General features: G+C 46.1%; 1 protein-coding gene across 4 annotated transcripts in view; it reads left to right on the forward strand.

Moving 5' to 3' along the window:
* The window catches only part of znf408 (zinc finger protein 408), a 109,758-nt gene that overhangs the window by 49,431 nt on the left and 37,431 nt on the right, over positions 1-22,896 (forward strand). The window contains exon 1 of one of the 4 annotated variants that reach the window (XM_072518837.1): positions 20,729-20,836. The exons of 2 other annotated variants lie outside the window; for them this stretch is intronic. The gene's annotated coding sequence lies outside the window, so the exon portion shown is untranslated. Of the gene's footprint in view, positions 1-20,728; positions 20,837-22,896 lie in introns of those variants that run through there. One more of the 4 variants, XM_072518838.1, reaches the window with a different exon arrangement.

A 22,896-nucleotide genomic window follows, 5' to 3' on the forward strand; every position in this document is an offset into this window, starting at 1 on the left:
GCGTGGACAGACAGAAGCTTTTTCCCTGGGTGAAAGAGTCAATTACTAGGGGGCAAAGGTTTAAGGTGCGAGGGGCACAGTTTGGATGAGATGTGTGAGAGAAGTTTTTTTACACAGAGGGTAGTGGGTGCCTGGAACTCGCTACCGGAGGAGGTGTTGGAAGCGGGTACGAAAGTGACGTTTAAGGGGCGTCTTGACAAATGCATGAATAGAGTGTTACAGACCCCGAAAGTGTAGAAGGTTTTAGGTTAGACGGGCATCATAATCGGCGGAGCCTTGGAGGGCCGAAGGGCCTGTTCCTGTGCTGTATTTTTCTTTGATGTGGAGATGCCGGCATTGGACTGGGGTGGGCACAGTAAGAAGTCTTACGACACCAGGTTAAAGTCCAACAGGTTTATTTGGAGTCACTACCTTTCGGAGAGTAGCACTCATATATGTGCTCCGAAAGCTAATGATTCCAAATAAACCTGTTGGACTTTAACCTGGTGTTGTAAGACTTCTTACTGTATTGTTCTTTGTTCTTCAGGGCAATGTCCAAAGCCCACCAATCTATTGCTGTTTTATCAATGACCATCCCTCCATCATTAGGTCAGAAGGGGGAAACATTCACTGTCCAATCGCCTAAATGAGTGCAGCTCCAACAATAGTCAAGCAGCTCAATACTATCCAGGCCAAAGCTGCCCACTTGATTGGCACTTCATCCACTACCTTAAATATTCACTCCTTCCACCACCGATGCACAGCAGCAGTCTCTATGAGCACCTTTGTTCTAGCTGCACTACATGGATTGCTGTAGTTCAACAAGTCGGTTCACCATTAAGTACAATTGAGGCGGTACAAAAAATGTTCTTGCCAGTGAAATCCACACATGAACGAATAAAAAGACATCCCGTTAGTTATTTGAAAAACTTTATATTACAGTTTTGTTTGCACTTCAGTGCCACGCTCGTGATTTACAGGCACGCGGTACGGAGAAGGAGTAGCACAGTGGTTAGCACTGTGGCTTCACAGCACCAGGGTCCCAGGTTCAATTCCCCGCTGGGTCACTGTCTATGCGGAGTCTACACGTTCTCCCCGTATCTGCGTGGGTTTCCTCCGGATGCTCCGGTTTCCTCCCACAGTCCAAAGACGTGCAGGTTAAGTGGATTGGCCATGCCCTTAGTGTCCAAAAATGTTAAGAGGGGTTGCTGGGCTGTGGGGATAGGGTGGAAGTGAGGGCTTAAGTGGGTTGGTGCAGACTCGATGGGCTGAATGGCCTCCTTCTGCACTGTATGTTCTATATAATTATCTATGACCTGCTCCTGGACCTGGTCAAACTCACCAACGGTTTTATCAACCTTTTAGAAATTAAGATCCTCCGCTAAGGGCGGGGGAACTTAATTTATAAAAGGTCGGCCAGTGAGGCACCAACCAGAAGAGGAACCCAGGGATCTACCACGCACAGTATTTACCGCATTGTAAATAAATCTAGTTCTTCACTCAGTGTGGAGTCCCTGTGACCTTATTAAACTGGCGACGAGGAGTAAACTGGTCTGCTGTTGACACTGCATCCTACTCTGTTGAGCCACCTCCCCACTTTTCTGGACCCAGGTTGGAACAAATTATTTCACCGTTCCTCTGTTTGAGCGGTTCATTTGATCCATTTGACGGCGGTGTTGAAGAGTGGAACGCAGAAAGGATGTGTTACTTCCGGGCCAACATCACGGAGAACGAGCAGCAGACGGTCATACTATTGACGGCCTGCAGAGTGCACATGCTCAGGGTGATCCGGAGTCTCCCATACCCAGCGGCACCAGATACGCATTTATTCGACCAACTTGTGGCACAACACATTAACCCGACCCCGTCAGTTAACGTTCAAAGGTATTGTTTCAATAGGGCGGAGAGGCCCTTGGTGAGTCTGTCACCGAGTTCATATCATGGCAATGGAAGATAGCTAAGATTTGAGTATGGAACTGCTTTATCGGATATGCTCCCCGATCGTTTTGTCTGCAGTATAAATAATATGGAAATACTAAAAAACTTTTGGGCAAAACATCCCTGACTCTTCAACAGGAACTACAGGTCACTTTATCTCAAGAAATGTAGAATGTGGCATCCAAGAGATACAAGGGATGGAGGTGAACCTTTTGGGGCGGTGCCCCTCACATGGTATCCCCACAGTCCAGACTGACCGCTGCAGCGACTCCAGCCTCTGGGCGAAGAGTCAGCCGTCGAGGCATGGGACATCACCGGACTCGGCTGAAGACAATTCCAGCCTTTGTGCAACCTTCCGCCGCCTGTCTAGGCATACTCACAGGCAACAGGAGAGCCAGCACTCCAGGCACCCCGGTCAAGGTAGGCATCAGCCTGGGGCCAGGCCTTACATCTGGATGATCCTGAAGAGGATGAGGTTGAGATATTTACCAGCGCCCTACGTGGCCCCTATTCGTGTCCCAATACAGGTGAATGGCCATATGCTCCAAATGGAGTTGGATATGGGAGCTGCCGTTTCTGTGCTGGCGCAGAGCACCTTTGATCTTATTAGACGGGGTATGCACAATTTGACTGACAAGGCAGCTCGTTTGACCACTTATACTGGGTACCGATTGAATATTGTGGAGTCCACCCTTACTCCGGTAGTTTATGGCTCCCAATCTGTTCACCTTCCCCTCATTGTCATGCAAGGAAACAACTGCGATTGGCTGCACCAGCTGCAGTTGGACTGGCAATATATTCTCCAAGTGTGATCTGGCAGTCTATGTGCGGTTTGAGCAAATTCCCCTAGGTTTTCCAGCCTGGCTTGGGTAATATTAAAGGAGCCGTGGGCAAGATCCAGCTGGACCCGAAAGCTTGCTGCCCTTTGTTCTTGTTTGTACATCCAAATATTCTGCACTTGTGATATACTAGTCACAGTTTTAATATAGCTGTAACACACATTGGAAAAAAGGTGTCACTCAATCATTAGGCAAACTATCATCCAAGGCATATGGTAATCAGGAAGGATTGGATGACCATCACGCGTACAAAGTCCTTTGCAGAATGTTCTTCAAAGAAAACCAGATGAACAATGAAAGCTAATCCAAGAAATTCAACTAATGGGTCTCTTTAATCTCGTGAATTGGTTCAAAGTTGGGCAGCACGGTAGCATAGTGGTTAGCACGATTGCTTCAAAGCACCAGGGTCCCAGGTTCAATTCCCGGCTTGGGTCACTGTCTGTGCGGAGTCTGCATGTTCTCCCCGTGTGTACGTGGGTTTCCTCAGGGTGCTCCAGGTTCCTCCCACAGTCCAAAGATGTGCAGGTTAGGTGGATTGGCCATGATAAATTGCCCCTAGTGTCCAAAATTGCCCTTGGTGTTGGATGAGGTTATGGGGATAGGGTGGAGGTGTGGGCTTGGGTAGGGTGCACTCTCCGAGAGCCGGTGCAGACTCGATGGGCTGAATGGCCTCCTTCTGCACTATAACTTCTATGAGTCTATGAAAGCCCAGCCCCGCTATTTTTGTGGCCACACGGTTCCCTACGCTTTAGTGGAGAAAGTCGAGACCAAACTTTGTTGCTCAGAGAGTTCGGTCATCATTAGATCTGTGCACTTCACCAATTGGGCGGTGCCGGTGGTCCCCGTTATGAAGATGGATAAGACTCCGCGGAGAGTATAAATGTTTAAAAATAAATTTAGAGTACCCAATTAATTTTTTCCAATTAAGGACCAATCCACAATGCACATCTTTTGAGTTGTGGGAGCGAAACCCATGCAAACACGGGGAGAATGTGCAAACTCCACACGGACAGTGGCCCAGAGCCGGGATCAAACCTGGGACCTTGGCGCCGTGAGGCAGCAGAGCTAACCACTGCGCCACCATGCTGCCCTGCGGAAAACAAAAAATTGATGGTGAACATGACTTCAAGGTGAGACCGTTATCCTTTACCACACCTCAAGGATCTTTCTGCTACATTGGCTGGTGGGTGTACGTATACAAAATTGGACATGAGCAACGCTTGTATACAGCTGGAGCTCGACGAATTTTCATGGAAGTACATCACGATCAATACGTACAAGGGTCTCTATGACTACACCCAGCTCCCGTTCGGAGTAACCTTGGCATACAAAGTCTTTCAGCTCATCATAGAGAACATCCTGCGCGGATTGCTGCGTGCTACGGTTTATTTTGACGACATGCTAGTCATCGGGACCACGGACCAGGAACATTTGCAGAACCTCAAGGCGGTGTGGTAATATAATCAGGGCCTAGTTTTAAGGCTGATTAAATTGGATATCCTAAATTAAAGAATTGGGCATATTAAAATCAAACACAGTCAAACCTCGGCAGTCAGGCGACTAAGGTCAAATATACAAAGACACAGAAACATGTCTGGGCCTGTCCCATCAATCACCCATCAAAGATCATAGCACTCTGCTGAGACCCAGCAGGAGATCATCGCACCCCATTGAAATGCACCGGCATGTTAGAAGCTCAGATCGGGCCACACGTTCTGTCACCTCGAGTTCCTGCCGTTACCTCATATGGCAACAGGTTACCTGTAAGCAACACCATGGAGATGGACATCTAGGGGTGGGCCTCGATGTCCTGTCAGGCAGACATCAAGAAACCAACTAGGTATTGGGACCCCCTCCCAAGACCTCATTGGCCAGTAGCCAGAGAAGTTTCTGGAAAGGCAGGGAGGGAGGGGGATAAAGGTACGCATCGCAGACACAGCAGCAGCAAAGACTCTGTGTGAGAGGTGACCTTGACCAGACCAGAAGGAAGCAAGGAAGAGACCGCCAGCGAGAACCACCTTTGTGAAGATGGGCCAGAGGAATTCCAGTGATCAGATTCATATCCTACCAAGCCATCTCTGCAGGTAGTATACTTGAATCTGGGGTATCCTCTTGTTTTATGTGGGTAATTTAAGGGTTAATAGTTTAATAAACTTATTGAACCTTTTTACTTGTGTTTGTCCTTTGACCATCTTGCAACTCAGGACACGTGGGTAAAACTTTGATTGATATACTGGTCGAAGTATCGGAGACTTAGCAGATACATTTGGCACCTCAGACGATCCTTCGATAAGAAGTGATTCATTGTTCCGAAGTGAACCTTCAACCCAGTATTCCCCAACACTCCATCTGAGCCTGAATTAAGAGGACAACTGCCCCACGTAATGACCAGTCTTAAATGAGTGAAGGATTAATACAGATTCGACCAGTAAATTGGGCCATAAACACGAGGCGGACAAACTGTGTAGTTAGATCTGGGATAGTCAAAGGAGTTTGGGTAAAATCTACGGGAGGCAATTTAGTGAAAACCGGACCCCTACCCCGATCCCTTACCCATACCCATATGGCGATCCCTAAAAGGAAATAATTATGGCCAGTCATGCCGAATGGGAGCAAGTCCTCCATATATATTTGAACCATAAATGGTCCAAATGGGTGCAGTGGGGTGACGCCCCAAAACTAGATCTGGGATCCGAGAGAGAGGATTGTTGGAGTCATGCCCATAAGGAAGTAGGTATAAGTGCCCCAAAGCTTACTAAGGCGATTGCGATTGCCAGTTGTCTAGAACAGCTCCGTGGTAGAGAAGCGGAGATTATCCGGGTTAATCGGGACGGAGAGGTCCAGGTAACCCAACTGGGCTTAATAAGTGCTACCATGTGCATACAACAATGGGAAGTGGAGGTAGGCACACGAGAAGAAAGGAACCAGATTAATATGATATACATAAGCCAGTTCCAGTGACAGAGGCCGTGCTGCAATAGGTACAAGAAGTTAAACGTAAATGCAGCAACCTGCTGGTTGCAGTAAATGTTTTGCACCAAGCAGGAGAAGAAAATACTGCACACCCAACAGACCACTCCAAATGCCTGCGCGAGATTGAAGATTTAAAATCACAAGTGGCCACTCTGGAAAACATACAGGCCGCACAACGGACTGCAGCTGTTAAGATAGGCAAACAGAAGCAGCAAAGTAAGGCCTACTTTGACGGTAAGGTAAAACCCATTGAATATGAGGCTGGGCAACAGATAATGATCGGAGTCTTCCAGCCTGGTACGTTCCTGTCCCCCAAGTACACGAGATACTATCCAGTGGTAGATAAGGCCAGCCTCTCGGTGTACAAGGTCATGGTAGACCACAAGAAAGCTGGGTGGTACCTTGTGAACCAAATGAAGGCATTCTGCTCCCAGCAAAATTTTCACCAATACCATATCGCCCTTAAGGGAATCTTTGAGCCACAAGAGGGCCCCAATCCTCACCCCATATCACCGGACCGAAACCACGGTTCACAACCTGTACCCTAGATTATCAACCCCACCCGGTACCCCCGGGACCAGCACACACACCCTGGTTCCCGCCCCAATTTACAGGGCCTCAGGAATAAAACCCTGCAGTGACCTGTATATCTGCACATACATAAGGGGTTAATGTATAGTCATTACAGTTAAATGATCACTAGAGGGCAGCACTAGCAAGGGTTATAAAGACAGGCTCAATCTGCTTTCCCGCCTCTTCGTGTGTATTGTGACTAGAGACCAGAGGTGCAGAGAGTTAGCTCAGAGTGCAAGTGTAGTTAATCATAGTTTATTCTTATTCTATCTTGTTTATTTTATAGCGAGTAAAAGTATTAGAATCAAACTCACAAGTTAATCGTTTAGTTACGCAATAAATTATTTGCTTTTATTGGACGACTACGAGTGTTCATCAACATCGGGTTTAAGAGCATCTTGGTATAAAACAAATGAGTAACATATGTTAAACATGGTACCAGGAAAAATAACTTTGAGAAAGCTTACTAGTAAGATTAGACAAGAATTATAAAGAAAATTTGTACCGACCATTCGACTTTGGAAGCTTTGCAGCATTCGGATCTTCGAAGAACAATCGACTTGATGGACCACGTTCAAGCTCCAGGTCAACTAAAATCAAACTACCGGTAATCTAAATAACACACATTACGAATTGGTACCAGTAGTGGTAGATTTAGCTGGAACAAAATTACCAGACTGGTGTCCCCTCCCCACTTAGAAAATTGGATCTCCACTTAACCGAGAGGCTACTAAGCCGAAAGATTGGGACACACGAGGGGGAAGAGACGCCTAGGTCAAAGGGGCGCAAGAGGAGGGAAATCCTGAACGATCTGGTGACTGCATACGGGGCGGGGATATCCACCAGTAAGTCACTGGATCTAGCTGATTTGGATAATAAGCTCAGAGTCCTAACCCGACAAGTTAAACAGACCTTGGACAGCTTAAATTAAAACACTCAGCAAGATGCCAAGGGAGATTTGGCTGAGAACAGGGTGTCATGGGAGGGTCCCTTTAAGAAAGGTTTTTGTGGGTTGCATGTGGCGCAGTGGTTAGCACTGGGACTACGGCGCTGAGGACCCGGGTTCGAATCCCGGCCCTGGGTCACTGTCCGTGTGGTGTTTGCACATTCTCCCCATGTCTGCGTGAGTTTCACCCCCACAAACCAAAGATGTGCAGGTTAGGTGGATTGGCCATGCTAAATTGCCCCTTAATTAGAAAAAATAATTGGGTACTCTAAAAAAAATTTAAAATAAAGGTTTTTGTCTAATCACATGGCTTCAGAGATGTCATTTTGTGGGTGGAGCTGAGCTGTATCTGTGAGGTTTTTCAGTTTCATTTTCAGTTTTGACTGCTGTGGACTCAGAGGGAGAAAGAAGTGTTTTTTTTCCTGCCTTTCTATGGTTTCATTTTAAAGAGTTGTTCCAGTAAAAAAACATTGATTACAGCTACCTGCTTTGGTAATTTAAAAGATATAGTTTGCTTCCGGAAGGATTTAAACCTGCTGGTGAGACGGGATCAGAAACTCAGGGAAAGCCAGTCTCATTCAAGTGAGAATGCAGAGTGCTGGGCCACCTCCTTGAAAAGGGTTTATTGGTTTATTGGATTTTGTTTTTGAATTGGAACAGTTAAGGGGGAATTCATTACGTATTATACGTAAACTACTGTAGCTGTGTGGTGTCTTAATGTTTGTAATTGATAAACATTCTTGCTGAGTTTATATATATATATATGAGAACTAAGTTCTGAGAATAAGGATGGGAATAGAGGGATACGGACCCCGGAAGTGTAGAAGATTTTTTAGATGGGCAGCATGGTCGGCGCAGGCTTGGCGGGCCGAAGGGCCTGTTCCTGTGCTGTACTTTTCTTGGTTCTTCTTTGTAATAAAGCTTGTTTTAATTAAAGTGTCTCGGAAGACTGATGAATCACACCTGAAGGGAAGGCTCTTGTGCTCATCCTTGCCAAATTCAACATAAAGGTTATTGGTCAGGTGGACTTCATAATATACTTTGGAGTTTCTAAGACCTGGCCCATAACAAGGGCCAGTCGCCTTATGGTTACTGTACTAGAAGGATCTGCCCAAAGTATTAATCAGATCGCCCGAGGGAGGGTGGAAGATGATGCCAGGCAACAGAACTGAACCCTGTGTAGCATCTATTGGCAATGGATGAGTAGCAACTATGAGCGAACCTTGACCAGGTTAGCAGGGAGTAAGTTCCATCCTGGATCAGTGATGAACAGATTGAACACCTGTACCGGGGAAAAAGACACCCCAATGTCATTAACTGCCAATTACGGCAACTGATCAAAGTCTGGTCTAGCAATTGTTGTAGAGGAGGCCAGGGGTCCGCACTAGGAATGGTGTTGGGTATCCCAGTAGTGTAAAAGATAAGGTCGGGGTGAGACTTTTTGAAGCCGAAAAAATAGGAATCATTAATGGAGGGATGTGGATGGGATACCAGGGGACTCTACTGTATGTGGTTGAGAAAGGAGGGAAGCTCATAGGCACCAGTCTGGAGAAATGTGAACACACAGACTAAATGGTTGTGTGCCCATGTCCGGTGTATAAAAATAAACATGCCCTGTGTGGATTCAGAACAACCACAGATCTAAATTGTACACTGGAAGTTCGAAATTTGGTAAGGGATGTCACCCGAGTAGCTTACAGGGGGGGAGGGAGAATATCGTGTTACAACCTCGCTGGAAAATTACCAGTATGGAGCAGACATATGTAACATCCACAAACACTACCTTTTGATTAAACCACACATTTCCACTAGGATATGATTGATTGAGATGGTAGACATACACAGAAGAGAGAAAACACAAATAAACGCCAGCGAGGAATTGAGTCAAAGCTTGGGGGACTATTTTGAAAAATTTGATACTGGGATAACACTTCTACCCGAGAAATGTCAACAAATTCGGACACAATTGATCACAGCACCCAAGCCCTTTGTCAAAGTGGTGCAACAAACAGAGGAAATAAAAAAGAACATTAGTGAAATTAGAGTCGCTACATGGTGGGAGGACCGCTGGGTTTGGGGTTCAAATGTCCAAATCCACCAATGGATCTGCATTCTGTCACACCTGGCCGTAATAGGACTACTACTTATTGCAGTGTACCTAGCCATCCTTGCGTTTAAATTTGCCCGATGGAAGAAAGAATTCCTACAACACCTGGACTCGGGAAGGGCCATCCAACATCAGGAAAGGCACTACAATTCAGAACCTTGATACTCTCCCGTCTATATTGCAATATGTATAGTCACTTGTCATTTTGTACTGCTTATAGCTTTGTTTTTCTATACCCTATTGATGTATTGTTTCTTTATTGCTTTTATTATTTTACTTCGTTTAAATTTATTGTTATTATTGTGGGTTAGGGATGACACCGTAAACCCCCGATTCAGGGTACTAGCTCGTTGAGATGGTTTGGTAAGGATTCTATGATCCGGTTCACTGACACTGGATCAAGACGAGGGAGTGTGGTAATATGATCAGGGCCTAGTTTTAAGGCCGATTAAATTGGATATCCTACATTAAAGAATTGGGCATATTAACCTGTTTCCATCAATCACAGTCAAACCTCGGCCAGGCTTGACTAAGGTCAAACATACAAAGACACAAACATGGCTGAGCCGGTCCATCAATCACCCATCAAAGATCATCGCACTCGGGGCAGCACGGCGGTGCAGTGGTTAGGACTGCTGCCTCGCCGCGCTGAGGTCCCAGTTCAATCCCGGCCTGGGTCACAGTCCGTGTGGAGTTTGCACATTCTCCCTGTGTTTGTGTGGATTTCACGTCCACAACCCAAAGATGTGCAGGGTAGGTGGATTGGCCCTTAATTGGAAAAAATAAATTGGGTACTCTAAATTTATATTTAAAAAAAGATCATCGCACTCTATTAAGATCCAGCACGAGATCATCGCACCCCATTGAAATGCACCAGCCTATTGTTAGAAGCCCAGATGGGGCCAGACTTTCTGTCACCTCGAGTTCCTGCTGTTACCTTATATGGCAACAGGTTACATGTAAGCAAAACCATGGAGATGGACACCTGGGGGCGAGCCCCCGGTGTCTTGTCAGGCAGACAACAAGAAACCCACTAGGTATTGGGATCCCCTCCCGAGACCTCATTGGCCGGAAGCCAGAGAAGTTTCTGGAAAGGCAAGGAGGAAGGGGGATAAAGGTACGCATCGCAGACACAGCAGCAGCAAAGACTCTGTGTGCGAGGTGACCTTGACCAGACCAGAAGGAAGCAAGGAAGAGACCGCCAGCGAGAACCACCTTTGTGAAAATGGGCCAAAGGAATTCCAGCAATAAGATCCAGAGCCTACCAAGCCATCTCTGCGGGCAGTATACTTGTATCTGGGGTATCCTCTTGTTTTATGTGGGTAATTTAAGTGTTAATAGTATTATTAATAAACTTATTGAACCTTTACTTGTGTTTGTCCTTTGTCCATCTTGAAACTAAGGGCACCTGGGTAAACGTTGACAGATGCAACAATGGGGTCCACCTGCACTGCGTGAAGTGCGTGTTGATCCATGTCGACCTTCAAACCATTATTCGTCACGTGCGATGTATCACTGTATAGTATTGGAGCAGTCCCATCTCATCGGGTGAGTGATGGCTGTGAACATCCGATCACTGGCTGGGAGAAAATACGCTCAGATCGAGAAAGAAGGACTTTATGGTCATATTTGGTGTAAAGCGGATCCATCAGCATGTCTATGGCCACCATTTCGTTATGATTACAGATCACAAGTAATTGCTGGGCCTTTTCCGTGAAGACATGGTAATCCTGCAGATAGCTTAAGCAAGGATTCAGCGTTGGGCCTTGATATTGGCTGCTTAGGAAAACTCTTTTGAGCACCGCCCAGGGACCCAGATTTTGCAAGCTGATGCATTGAGCCGTCTTCACCTGTCGACCGAATCTGCAGATCACCCTACGGCAGATGAAGTGGTCGCTGTCCTCAATTTTGTGGACTCCTAGCCCATTACTGCATTGTGTATACGTCGTGGACACAAACCGACCCTGTACTTGCCAAGGTGTGGCATCAGATGCTCTACAGTGACCAGGATTGACAGCTACCAGGAGAGTTGAGGGCTTTCTCTACAAAGTTCTTGGAGCTGACTGTGGACGATGGTATCCTTCTGTGGGGCACAACAGTTGTTCCGGCAAAGGGCCAGGCAAACGTGTTGAAGAACCTTCACAATGGGCAACCGGTGTGTCCAAAATAAAGATGTTGGTGAGAAGATATGTCTGGTGGCCTGGTTTCGGCACGGACATCAAGTCGTTGGCCCAACAGTGCTCCATCTGTCAAGAGCACCAAAAGCTTTGCGGCTTCATTCCAATCAGCCACCACAGCGCTCCTGCGGCAGATGATGTTTACCAGCGAGGTATACGCCGGCTGACGATTTGCCGGAGCCAAAGAGAGTCCAGCCTCCTCCAACCTCTTCTCCTTGGTGACACGATAGCACAGTGGTTAGCACTGTTGCTTCACAGCATCAAGGACCCGATTTCAATTCCTGGCTTGGGTCACTGTCTGTTCGGAGTCTGAAAATTCTCCCCATGTCTGCGTGGGTTTCCTCCGGGCGCTCCGGTTTCCTCCCGAAGTCAAGTCCCGAAAGATGTGCTTGTTCGGTGAATTGGACATTCTGAATTCTCCCTCTGTGTACCCGAACAGGCGCCGGAGTGTTCGACGAGGGGATTTTCACAGTAACTTCATTGCAGTGTTAATGTTAGCCTACTTGTGACAATAATTATTGCCTTTTTTTTTGCCTGCTGTAAATAAGGCCGTCAGTAAGGTTGCCCTTCTTTCTTTTGATATCGATATTATATTGCTCAGAGTCGCCAGGTATCAAATGATACCACCACGTGCCGTTCTCACCGAGGAACTACACCACAAGCCCGGTGGTGGTGGCTACACTGAAGATTTGGGGACAGTGGAGACGGCATAGGGGAAAGACTGGAGCCTTGGGGGGTCCCCGATAAGAAACAACCATAGGTTTGCCCCGGGGGGAATGGATGGGGGATATGGAATGTGGCAAAGAGCAGGAAATACGCAACTGAAAGATCTGTTTGTGGATGGGAAGTTCGCGAGTCTGGGAGCGCTGACCGAGAAATATGGGTTGCCCCAAGGGAATGCATTCAGGTATATGCAACTGAGGGCTTTTGCGAGGCAACAGGTGAGGGAATTCCCGCAGCTCCCGACACAAGAGGTGCAGGACAGAGTGATCTCAAAGACATGGGTGGGGGATGGTAAGGTGTCAGATATATATAGGGAAATGAGGGACGAAGGGGAGACTATGGTAGATGAACTAAAAGGGAAATGGGAAGAAGAGCTGGGGGAGGAGATCGAGGAGGGGCTGTGGGCAGATGCCCTAAGCAGGGTAAACTCGTCGTCCTCGTGTGCCAGGCTAAGCCTGATTCAGTTTAAGGTATTACACAGGGCACATATGACTGGAGCACGGCTCAGTAAATTTTTTGGGGTGGAGGATAGGTGTGCGAGGTGCTCGAGAAGCCCAGCGAATCATACCCATATGTTTTGGTCATGCCCGGCACTACAGGGGTTTTGGATGGGGGTGACAAAGGTGCTTTCAAAAGTAGTAGGAGTCCGGGTCGAACCAAGCTGGGGGTTGGCTATATTTGGGGTTGCACAAGAGCCGGGAGTGCAGGAGGCGAGAGAGGCCGATGTTTTGGCCTTTGCGACCCTAGTAGCCCGGCGCAGGATATTGCTAATGTGGAAAGAAGCCAAGCCCCCGGGGGTGGAGACCTGGGTAAATGACATGGCGGGGTTTATAAAGCTAGAGCGGATTAAGTTCGTCCTAAGGGGGTCGGCTCAAGGGTTCACCAGGCGGTGGCAACCGTTCGTCGAATACCTCGCAGAAAGATAGACGGAATGGGAAAAAGAAGGCAGCAGCAGCAGCCCAGGATCGGGGGGGGGGGGGGGTAGGAGGAACCAGAAGGACTCTCAGGGTTGTTAATATATACTGTATAGTATGTATAGGTCATTGCTACAGATAATTATATATTGGACTGTTAAATTATATTTTTGGAGAGTGTTACTTGTGACAAGGCAGTTGCCAATTAGGGCTAGTTTTCATTTTTGTTATTTATTATTTATTCATTTTTTGTTTATAAAATAGGTCATTGTTATTTGTGTTGTTATAATATTGTGTAAAGGATGCACAATGTACTGTGTTGGTTGACCAAAAATTTTCAATAAAATATTTAATAAAAAAAAAAAATGATACCACCACAAGGTTCAACCGGGTATCGATCAACGAGCCAAACACCAGTTAGTTAGTTCAAGATCAAGGGTGCTTTATTTACACACGCAATTAATCAGGCAACATAGACACTACTAGTTAAACTACACCTATCAACTATGACAACCTGTACTTAACTTCAGGCACCCAGCTTAGGTCAGAGGAACAGTGGCCGTTGTTCAAATCTGGGTCTATCGGGTCTGGAGAAGTAACTGCTGCTCAGCTGGGCTCATCAGTCTGGTAGCAGGCGTTGAACTTGAACTTGCTTCTGGTGGTGCTGCAATTGGAAGTAGACGTTGCCGGAGCGCCAGATCCAAGAGAGGCCGAACACATGGCGGTGTCTCTCTTTATCCTTGGGGATTTTCGCGCTCTTTTGGGCGGTCCTTCGGTTTGGACCCCATTAATTGGGTAATTCTTGCTCACTGTTACCTGGGATTTGAGCCAATAAAGGGGCGGGTGCCTTGATGGCTGGGCGTGTCTTAAGCGGTCATTGACCCTGTTGTTTACGCTTCCTGGGTACAGGGAGTGGCGCCGAAATGTCTGGGATTGTATCGGTTGCTCAAGTATCAGTCTTTTGTCTTACGGAGATGGACCATCAAAATGCTAATCGGTTGGGGGTTTCGATGCTGTCTGGATCCTTCGCTCACAAATATACATTCAGACTCTGAGCCTGCCTGAACCTTGCATTGTCCATTTTGCCCATTATGCTTTGCGACCGTCCATGTTTCTTATTGTAAGTGGCCATCCCAGATGGCTACATAATAAAGATTATTATTACTGTTATTATTATTCTCCTCATCAATCTTCGAGGGGATCTTCGGACTTTAATGGGAGGAATGTAATATCCCGCCCGGGACCTACGGGGTGGGAATGATTATTAGGGGTGAAGGAACTCTAATTAACTTAATTAACCTATGTATAAAAGATCAGCCAGTAAGACAACGACCAGTAGAGGACTCCAATCGGGAGCCTTCGGGCACAGTATATACCGTATTGTAAATAAATCTAGTTCTTTACTCGGTGTGGACTCCCCATGTCCTTATTAAAATTTGTTTCTCTTTGATGCAGTATCCCTTTAAGGGGCTGCTCTTTTCATTTGTCCCTCAGTTGATTTGATTTAGTTTAATTGTTCATTCTATGTGTTCAAAAGAGTAAAAAGAATCCCAATCCTAATCTTTCTCATGCATCACTCCTTTGCTGGCTGATCCACACTGGTTGCTAGTCAGTTATATGCCTGCGGGCCATTTGGGAGTGTTTAGTCATGATGTTCCAGGTATCGTGAATGTGAAGCAAATTTAATAGACCAGCTGGTCTTTTATTGCCCCTCAACGTTGTATATTCCTGAAAGAGTCGTATTCATTTATTATCTATATTTTACTTCATCCTTCCATTGCTTCGATTTTAAAATCCTCATCCTTGTTTTCAAATCTCTCCATGGGCCATTCCTCTCCTTAACTGTATCCTCCTCCACTCCTTCAAGTCTTCAAGATTTCTGTGCTTCTCTATTTCTGACCTCTTATGCAACCCAATTTCAATCACTCCAATATTGCAGAGGTTCAGTTGGTAGCTCTCTTGCTTCTGAATCAGAAGATTCCACGTGGCTGCATATGCAATTGGGAGAGGACCAGAACAGCAGAAAGTTAGGAAAGTCCAAAAACAAAGTTACCGTGGCTCGAGCAATTCTTTCTGTGAGACGGGATGGGGTTTTCATGGTTGGGAGAGGTGGCTCAGATGAAGGTTAAATTTATTCTATAGACAAAGAAGACGGTAACAGTCTACATCGTCCTGTGTATCTATTGGAGTCTAACTCCAATGGACGCAACCGCAAAGAATAAAACAGTTATAATGTTGCTACAAAACTTGAATCCTAAACAAGGACTTTGTCATGGAACAAGTTTGGTAGTTAGGAAACTGTTTTCTTCAATGATAAATGCTGAAATTCTAACTGACCAGATTTCAAGAAAATTGCATTTCGCCTTCTTGAGTTCTATGCCCAAAGGTAGATCTGACCCACTTCTTCACAATCTCCACTATGGGTAGGCTAAGGAGGCAGGTGCTGAACTACGCCGACCAGGAGATTGCACTGTAGCTTCACAGCTCCAGGGTCCCAGATTTGATTCCCGACTTGGGTCACTGTCTGTGAGGAGTCTGCCCGTTCTCCCCGTGTGTGCGTGGGTTTCCTCCGGGTGCTCCGGTTTTCTCCCACAAGTCCTGAAAGACGTGCGGTTAAGTGAATTGGACATTCTGAATTCTCCCTCTGTGTACCCGAACAGGCGCCGGAATGTGGTGAGTAGGGGCTTTTCACAGTAACTTCATTGCGGTGTTAATGTAAGCCTACTTGTGACACTAATAAAGATTATTATTATTGAACCCCATGCTGTTGGCACCAAACTGATCCGTCCAGCCAACCTGCACCCCGGAAATAGTCTCAGTTGCTTCTGCCTGCAACATATAGTTTTACACACATGTTGTAGCCTGGAGCTCCAATTTTGTTCCATCACATGGATCCCAGTCTTAATGTCAGCCATTGGCATATGATGAGAGGATTTACAAGTTGATTCTCAACTTGTTTGGTCATGCTATAAATTCACCTTCAATTGGCCATCAAGTCCTGGATTGGGGATTAAACCTAAAGTTTCTGCCTCAGAGGCAGTTGCACTAATTGCACCACAAGAACTCCAGTAGGTTTCTTTGTTGACTCATATTAAGTCCATCACATGTAAATCTGCCTTTTCAACTCGGGAGCAAACTTTCCAATTAGATTCTCATTCTATTATGAAAACTTTAATCACGAAAAATGGTTCATCTTCAAGGGCTAAGAGGTTGTGTTTTCTAAAAATACACTGTTCCTTGAAGATTTAATGCAAAAACTCTGGTTGCTGCTGTATTGGAAAAGACAGCATTTTACAAAGAAAGGTAATCAAGCAGCTTTTAAAAGCTGCGAACCTCTTGACCCTGCTATACTGTTTACAAAAGGATCACACAATGGTTTATGGCTTTGAAAAAAATGGCATGGAAACCTTTATAAAAACTGGTAGGCTGGTTTTGCTTTTGGGAGAAAACAATTGGGACCAACTGTGGGTAAAGATGACAACAGCTCTTGAAGCTCCAGATCCAGTCAAAAGCAAAAGTGAATCGAAGTTGTTCCAGTCACTCTTGGTTCTGAAATTGACTGAGTGTTCTGCGACATCCACCTGAAAAGTAGTTGAAGAGTAATTGAATGTTTGAAAGGCCAATGCTGAGAGACCAACCGTATAATCCAGACACCGTTTCAAGGATTCCCATCATCTATCATTTTCCCTTGAACCATTGACTTTTAAGCTTTTGGCAATTCCTCTTTCTTGATATATGAGAATTAGAGTATTTAGACACAGTAATTATTATAATTTCATTTTTCATACTCTATTGATAAGCGTAGCCACCAATATGACAAGTATGGTTTCATAAACTAATATTTTTGTTATTAAAGAAATCTGGGCATTGAGTGGTCATCCTGAGATTTATAAGTAAAGCACATATTTGGCTGTATAACTAGCTGGGGAAATCTTGCTGGGGTGGCATGGTGGCCCAGTGGTTAGCACTGCTGCCTCACAGCGCCGGGGACTCGGGTTTGATTCTGGCCTTGGGTGACTGTCTATGTAGAGTTTGAATGTTCTCCCCGTGTCTGTGTGGGTTTCCTCCGGGTGCTCCAGTTTCCTCCCACAATCCAATGATGTGCAGGTTGGGTCGATTGGCTCAGCTAAAGTTGTCCCTTCGTGTCCAAATATGTAAGGGTTTATGGGGATAGGTTAGTGGAGTGGGCCTGTAGAATGCTCTTTTGGATGGTCAGTGCAGATTCGATGGGCCAAATAGCCTCCTTCTGCAATGTAGGGATTCTATGGATGATCCGTGGAGTAGTGGAACTAGAGACAGACAGTGCACCCCTCCAATCTCGGTCATAACACTATGACTATAAACAAGTCACAAGGGTCAACTCATAACAAAATTTGTATTTATATTCCTGGGCCTGTTTTTACTCTTGGACAGCTTTATGTCGTATTTCCAGAATGCAAAATTTTGATTCTTTGGTCAAGGAATAAGTAGAAAACACGTATTTTAAAAAGTAGTAGTGGTGATCTGCCCAAGGACAGGTCCTCTGCTCTTTTCTCCACTGTACATTCTATGATTCTATGAAGTCCTGGAGGGGGATTAAACCTAAAGTTTCTGCCTCAGAGGTTCTACACTTTCCTCTTCAGATGCTCATAAGAGCCTCCCAATTCCAACTTCAATAAGTAGGGTGACCAGATGTCCCTGTTTGGCCAGGACAGTCTGGCTTTTTCACTAGACCTCCCAGTATCCCATCAGTTTTCTTCAGGTTGCTCATATATCAGGGTTTTCAACTCCACTGAGGCCCATTCCAAAAAGGGGAAAGCTCACCCCTCACATTCCATTTAGTGTCGCCTAAAAAAAACGTTCTCACACTGTACCCAGGGAATCGGTACCTGACTGTAATCCAATGACAAAACACCTGCTTCCAGTTTAACTGCAGCAGGTTTTGGGCATCCAGATAAACTGTTCTGGAGAGGCAAGTCTGCAATTATGATATTTAAATGAAGCCTCATTGCTCCAATTTGGAAGCCATTTACATTTAATGTAGCTAACAGAGGTGGGAGCTACTAGTAACAGCAGATAAGTGCTTGTGGGCCAAGAGGACCAGCAATATAGTAGCACAGTGGTTAGCATTGTTGCTTCATAGCACCAGGGACCCGGGTTCGATTCCCAGCTTGGGTCACTATCTGTGTAGAGTCTGCACATTCTCCCCGTGTCTGCGTGGGTTTCCTCCGGGTGCTCCGGATTCCTCCGACAAGTTCCGAAAGACGTGCTTGTTAGGTGAATTAGATATTTTGAATTCTCCCTCCATGTACCCGAACAGGCGCCGGCAACTGGGGGATTTTCACAGTAACTTCATTGCATTGTTAATGTAATCCTACTTGTGACACTGGTAAAGATTATTATTATTGCTTCCCCTACCCTTTCATCTCTCCAGAACGTTCCCTCGCTATCGACATCCTGGCTGCAGATTTCCACTGCTGGATTTCCCACTTGGCAGCTGCCAGCCTCTGATTCTGGCTGAGAAGGGGAAACTAAAAAATGATGAGGTCCTCCTGCCATTAGATTCACCAGAACAGCCACATTCCAGGCATTTCTCTGTTCCCCGTTGCAAACACATGCACTCAAATCCTCTCCACCTTCTCTTAATCAGGGCTGCTTTTTCTAACTGAATAAGCCAGAGAGACCTTGATTTAATATGTCATTTGATAAACTGAGCTTCTCCCTCAGTACAATACTGAAGGGTCCGTCTGGATTATATGTGCAGACCCCAGAGTGGGCAAAATGTTCCGAATCATTAGGGAGAAATTGAGCCAGGCTGGGACTATATAAAAGCCGTTTTTGATTTTACATCCAGATTGTTATGTTCCTGTGAGGTACTCTGCATATTCACCTCAAGTTACCAAACAAAATTATTTCAATATGTACTGAGATTGCCTTCTCAATGACAACACAGTAAATGTCTTTTGAGATCCTTTCCCCAAAAGAGGACACGAGCCAAGGCAGTTTCAAACTCAAGAGCTGTGGCTGGCTGCTGACAGACACTGGTTCCACACACCTGCAGGCTCAGTCAGCCGAGAAAGAAGAGATCAAAAGGAAATCCTTCGCACCTTCCAGCAGCATGCTGGAGCCGGCGAGGCAACAACAGCACCCTGGGCACAGAGGCTGCAGCAAAGGCTTCAGCCATAACATGTCAATCATCACAGAGCCCACTCTCCAAAGACTTTTCAGTTTTGACTTGAAAATTGGTCACCCTGTCAATAAGCAATGAGCAATATGATGAGGAAAAGCAATACATGAGGCAGTTTCCCACTGCCTTCCTCAGATATACTTGCACAAGTTCCAGATTCCCAAAGGCTCCTCCGCATCTCATCCTTCCAGATTCTAGGTCTACTACCATCACTGCCAAACATTTTCTGGTTCTGCTGTTGACCATGACTCATAAACCTTACCTGTGTCTGGGGTCCCCTCCAGGACTATCTCCTGAGGTCTCAAATGGTCCTGCTATCCTAATTTAAATAAATATTGTCGCAATAAAGATACTAATTTGACCACAAGTATTTTGAGCATCCATACTAGTTTCAAATATCTGAATGACTGTTCATTGGTTTGCAAATATTTTGATGTTTGCATTGTTTTCTTCGAACCAGACATTCTTTAAGGAAAAGTACAAAAGAGCATGTTGGGGCTATTGAACCTAAAGTAATGATGGACAACCTAGATTAGTAAGTGGGCCAGTTGTGAGTGGCTGCAGAATTGAAATCAGGCATGTTCACTAACTGTGACCTCATGAAGATTGAATATATTTAATACATGCCGAATATAACAAGTTCCAGAAAATGCCCAATCATTCATATATTAATATAACTGTCATCAACTTCAAGTGGTAAAAACAGAATATTCACACTTAATTGGACAGATGGAGCACATGGCTCTCAATGTTGTGTGCAATTGGTGCACACCTCATATGTCTGCTTTACGTATTTTCACTGTACCTCAGTACACATGACAATAAACAAATACAATCAAACGTGCGTATCACTTCAGCCATACCGGTAGGAAAAAAGCTCGGCAGAGGGATATTCAACAGAATGGGGCAACTCGGCATGTGGGCAACAGTCAACAAAATGTTTTGTGGGCTGCACTCAGAACCCACATAGGGTGCATGTGCCCCCTCTCCCTAAGCCCCCCCCCCCCCCAATTGCATATTGCCCACCATTGGCTTAAAGCCACACCACCTTCAACCACAATATCACGGACTGTGAGAAAACCTTCCTCGTTTGTTCGCAGTCCACCCCCCGTCAGCTGGTTGGGATTTCTTTTTAGAATTATGGTAAAATCGGTCATCACCGAAATGAAATAAAAATGATGAATATTGATTTATGGACGCTGTAAAGACGTTTTGTATGTGTTTTTGACAGGTGACCCTTGGTATAACTTACTTTGGTTTAAATTGTAACCAGGACGTAAAGAGTAGGGTCGGCTAGCCAGCTGGTTGAATGGTTCCCCACCCTGTGTCAGTGCAGACTCTGCAGCCTGACAGCGGGGCCGGAACGTTTGTTGTGAGTTAATGTTGTTGCAGGGAAGCAGAGGGGGCTCGGTTCCCCAGCTCGCTCAAATATGGAGTCCCGCAGCGGTGTGGGTACCTGCGTCCCGGGGATGGAGTCTGATCACCTTTGACAACAAATCCGGTGAGACCGCGCTCGGGGGGGAAGGGGGACGGAAGTGTGTCTGGAAGATGACCGGCTGTGATCTTAAAGAGTCTGCCCCAGCCGCAGCACAGGCCTCATCAGGAGCAATATATGAACCCATAGCCTGCTTTCACCGACTGAACAAGTTTCAGTTCTCATGGAAACTGGGGTGTTTAAAACAACTCCTCATCCATCCATCCAGCTAAATCTGGTTAATAGCGATACCAGATAAAATGTGTATTCAATTTTCAGAATTGGATGGCTTCCTGTGTCACTCAGGCATATTTTTTAAAAATCTCCTGTAACGATTTGCCTCTTCCGCCCTAATTCTTTAGAACCATAGAATTTGTACAGTGCAGAAGGAGACCATTTGGCCCATTGAGTTGGCACCAACCCTCCAAAAGAGTACCCTCCCTAGGCCCATGCCCCACCCTATCCCTGCCTACCCTTTATGGACACTAAGGGGCAATTTAGTTTGGTCAATTCACTTAACCTGCACAGCTTTGGACTGTGAGAGGAAACGGAACACCCGGAGCAAACCCACACAGACATGTGGATAGCACAATTGCTTCACAGCTCCAGGGTTCCAGGTTCGATTCCGGCTTGGATCACTGTCTGTGCAGAGTCTGCACATCCTCCCCGTGTGTGCGTGGGTTTTCTCCGGGTGCTCCGGTTTCCTCCCACAGTCCAAAGATGTGCAGGTTAGGTGGATTGGCCATGCTAAATTTCCCTTAGTGTCCAAAATTGCCCATAGTGTTGGGTGGGGTTGCTAGGTTATGGGGATAGGGTGGAGGTGTAGACCTTAGGTAGGTTGCTCTTTCCAAGAGCTGGTGCAGACTCGATGGGCTGAATGGCCTCCTTCTGCACTGTAAATTCTATGAAATCTATGACACGGGGAAAACAAAAACGTGCTGGCAGTCACCCAAGGCTGTAATTGTACCCGGGTCCCTGACACTGAGGCATCAGTATTAACCACTGTGCCACCCCCAGCGGATATGTCTCAAATTTGGCCCATCGAGCCTACTCTTCCTTTCAGCAAGATCATGGCTGACCCTCGATCTCAATTCCACACTCCAGCACTCTCCCCATGCCCTTTGATGCATTTAGTGTCTAGAAATCCTATATATTTCCTTCTTAAATATATTCGGTGATTTGGCCTCCACAGCCTTGTGGTAAAGAATTCCACAGGTTCACCACCCTCCGAATGAAGACGTTTCTGCTCATCTCGGTTCTAAATGGCCTATCCTGAGACTGTGACCTAGTTGCCATCTTTACTTGCTCGAAATATGGCAGTCAATAAGGTTGCCCTTCATTTATCTAGATATTGATATGATATACTCTCAGAGTCACCAGGTATCAAATGATACCGTCACAAGGTTCAACCGGGTATCGATCAAAGAGCCAAACAACCAGTTAGTTAGTTCAAGATCAATGATACTTTATTTACACACAAGATTAACTGAAACATGCAACATAAACACCACGAGCTAAACTACACCTAAAAACTATGACAACCTGTTCAGGCACCCAGCTTTTTTTTTTTTTTTTGTTGAAATTTTTTATTTAAAACAGATTGGTAACATTTACAAGAAGGCCATATACAAAAGCCTTAACATATTGAAAACGAACAGTGGGAAAGACTAAACATATTAATAAGGCACTTCCCCTATCAGCTCTGTTTGCCCATGCCCCACGTGTTCAACTAAACTAATGTGGCCCTAACCCCCCCCCCCCCCCCCCGGTGCTGCTGCTGCTGTCGGTTTCCTACGCTGTTCCCTGCAAGCGACTTTCTCCCCCGGGGGATCCCTGATCCCCATCCCCTTGCCCACTTAAGTCTTCTCTGCTCTCCTTCCCGGCTGCCCCCCCCCCCCCCCGCCCCCTGAGGCTTGACCTGCCAGGTCCGCCCTGCGCTTGGCCCTAGCCCGCCCCTTCTCCTACTCTTCCTGGTGCCCCCTGACCTACGCTAGCTACGCTGACCCCTGCCCTTGGCGCCTGACTGTCTCCCATCCAAGTGCTCGGGCCCTCCCCCCACACACCAAGGACCCATTAACCTGATTGTA

Source organism: Scyliorhinus torazame, chromosome 10 (assembly GCF_047496885.1).
Source record: "Scyliorhinus torazame isolate Kashiwa2021f chromosome 10, sScyTor2.1, whole genome shotgun sequence".
Taxonomy (NCBI): domain Eukaryota; kingdom Metazoa; phylum Chordata; class Chondrichthyes; order Carcharhiniformes; family Scyliorhinidae; genus Scyliorhinus; species Scyliorhinus torazame.